Source organism: Orycteropus afer, unplaced genomic scaffold (assembly GCF_000298275.1).
Source record: "Orycteropus afer afer isolate SDZICR_OR568_19922 unplaced genomic scaffold, OryAfe1.0 scaffold00158, whole genome shotgun sequence".
NCBI classification, from domain to species: Eukaryota; Metazoa; Chordata; class Mammalia; order Tubulidentata; family Orycteropodidae; genus Orycteropus; species Orycteropus afer.
In genome coordinates, this window is record NW_006921745.1 from 162,307 (window position 1) to 165,337 (window position 3,031).

Below are 3,031 nucleotides of genomic sequence, written 5' to 3' on the forward strand. Positions count from 1 at the left end.
AAAAAAAAAAAAAAAAAAGAACTATCTCAGTTTTCATGACAAATGAATGAAAATTATAGAAGTCTTACACCCTTGCTAGGAATAGTTTAGAAACATCATTTGTTTGCCAACGATATTGCTCCCACACAGGTATGTACCTACAATATTTTGGATGGGATAAACAGAAGCATGATGCAACCTATTTAGAAAGACTAACCATATGAATATGAACAAGGAAAACTATCTGTAAAATTCTGGTTCAATTCTGAGCTCTGCAATTTTAGTAGGACATTGACAAATAGGTGGCTTCTAGAGGGGAAGATCAAAAAGAGAAGGTCATGAGAAGAAAGGTTACATGATCTAGGACTGTTTAGTCTAAAGAAAATATCTGAAGGGCTAGTGACATCTGCATTTGCACAGAAGCAAGAACTGGATCAATGAAAAAAGATACTTGGTTCAGTTTAAAAATGTTTAATACAAATGAAACTCTCCAGGGTCTGTCATTGTAATTGTAGGTCAGTCATTCATACTTCTCAAATGGACTGCTATATTTGCCTCTGAGCACCTCCACCTCTTCTGACTTCCCCATCCCAATTCATCCTCACCAATAGTGCTGACTGACATTTCTAAAGCACAGCATCAACCATATCTAGGCTTAAAAATTCTTAAATGTCTTCAAATTTCTTATTGTTAAACTAGATCCAGCTTTCTTAGCCAGACATTAAAGGACCAAAAAGAAAAAAAAACCTCATGGCCATCAAGTAGATTCCAACTCGTAGTGACCCTCTTTGGGTTTCTTAGGAGATAAATCTTTACAGAAATAGAATGCACAGTCTTCCTTCCATGGAGTGGCTGGTGGGTTTGAACCACCACACTTCTGGTTAGCAGTCAAATACTTTAAGCACTACACCACCAGACCTCCTTACATTAAAGGACACACAATAAAACTTCATCTTCCCAGAGACCTCCTTTTAACCTACTGTTGTTGTTGTTATCTGCCATCAAGTCAAACCTGACTCTTAGTGTCTCCTCCTTGGATTTCTGAGGTGGTTATCACTATAGAAGTAGATTGCCTAAACTTCCTTCTGAGGAGTGGCTGGTGGGTTTGAACCGTCAGCCTTCTGGTAAGCAGTCAAGGGCCTTAGGCACTATGCTACCAGAGCTCCTCCTTTTAACCTACATGGGCATATTCTCGCAGATAAAACAAAACAATTCACTCTTCCTCAAACCAACATTAAACTTGCAAATACCAACTCTTGTTCATCTTGTTGTGTGATGTTCCCTGTGCATCTCTGATTCTTAAATATCTGTCCACCTTTCAAAGGACCTTTTCAATTCCCTCATATCTGTAATGAGATGTACAATTTATTATCCTGAAAAGGCCACCAGAAATTCTTCCAAGGTTATCTCCATTTTGTAAAATTTCTGATAACTAAGCAGGATTAGAAGAACCCCAACCAACAAAGAGGAATGTTGAAGTATAACTGATAGAGAAAAAAAAAAGTGAAAGAACAGATGCTTTCTTTTTGTTTTGTTTTTTGCCTGATGTGGAGGAGTGGATTTAAGAAAAAGAGTGTTGTTGGGAGTTCCTTTAAGATGGTGAACTAGGCAGAAAGACTGCACAGACCCTCTTCAACAAAGAAAAGATAAACCAATTAACGCAGACACAGAAGATAATCCTGGACCCCTGAGCCTTGAAGGGAAGGATATAGAAGTGGACTAAACCCCAACTAGCAGAAGAATTTGCATGAAAATAACAACAAAGGAGACAGATGGAGCTGTGGTCTGGCAGTGATCCTGAGTGATCCTGATGGCACAGACAGCTTTGAGAGTGTGGAGTGGTGATAGGAACTATGAATTAACATAAAAATCAGCCCTGCTAGCCAAAGACTGCACTGAGGACTGCTCTGGTGGCTGGGAAATAAACAGAGAAGGTGAAGAGAAAGGTGGGCTGAGCTGTGGAATTTTGCCTGACCGCAGGATGCTGCCATTTTGAATGTTTAAAAGAGGTTTGAGTATTTTGAATATTTAAAGAAAAAGCAATCTCCCAGATTCCTGGGGCTTAAGAACACTTTCTGTTTGCCAGCAACCCCAAGGACACTCCGGACTGGCAAGATTGAATAGGTGAAAAAAGACATTCCTCTTCTTACTCTTACATCCCACACCTGCTTGGTGAATGGAGGTGCGGCCATTCCCCACTCCCACCCACCCTCGGGCCCGAAGGAACTCCATCCCAGTCTGTGTGCTCAGACGGAGCCTGGGTGCCCTGCCTTGTCCTCCACCATTTTTTCACTCTTTTTTTATTTTTATTTATTTATTTTTTTCTTTTTCACTTTCTTTTTCTGGTATTTAGTTTGCTTGTATTTTTCTGCTTAAAAACTACTATTATTACTAATACTTTTGTCCTTTGTACTATTATTTTTTATTCATCCCCTCTCAGTTCCTAGATTTCAGCTTTTCTTCTTATCCCTGTTACTGGTTTTAATTTTTTTTTCCCCCTTTTTTCTCATGATTAACTCCATTCCTTGTTTTTATTTTTGCATTTTTCCCATTTTTTCTTCATTATTTTCCTTCTCTACCTTTTTTCTCTTAGTGCCCTATCCCCAGATATGGCAAGTTTTCTTGTTTTTTTCTTCTTCTTTTTCCCTTTTTTATTTTTTGGTTACTGTTCCTGTGTGATTACATGGTGTGTTTTTTATCCATGTGCTTTTAGTTTTTTGATGGTTATTCAATTGTAATGTTTGTCCAACTGAATGGGAGACAGCAACAGTCCCCATAAGACACAATTACACCCACACTTCCTTCAACTTCATTTACTGAGTGAGAGCCACCACCTCCTTCTCCAACAATGGGCTAACAATAAAACATCACCAAGAAAAGCCTGATTCACCCCTGGCTGCTCTTCACAAACAGTTAACAGAGATATAAATACAACAATTCCATGATGTCTCAGAGACAACAGACCATCAAAGTCCACACAAAGAAGCAGGATAAAGTGGTAGAAACAAGGGAGCAGGATACAGACCCAGAACACATCCCTGAGGAAGAAGCA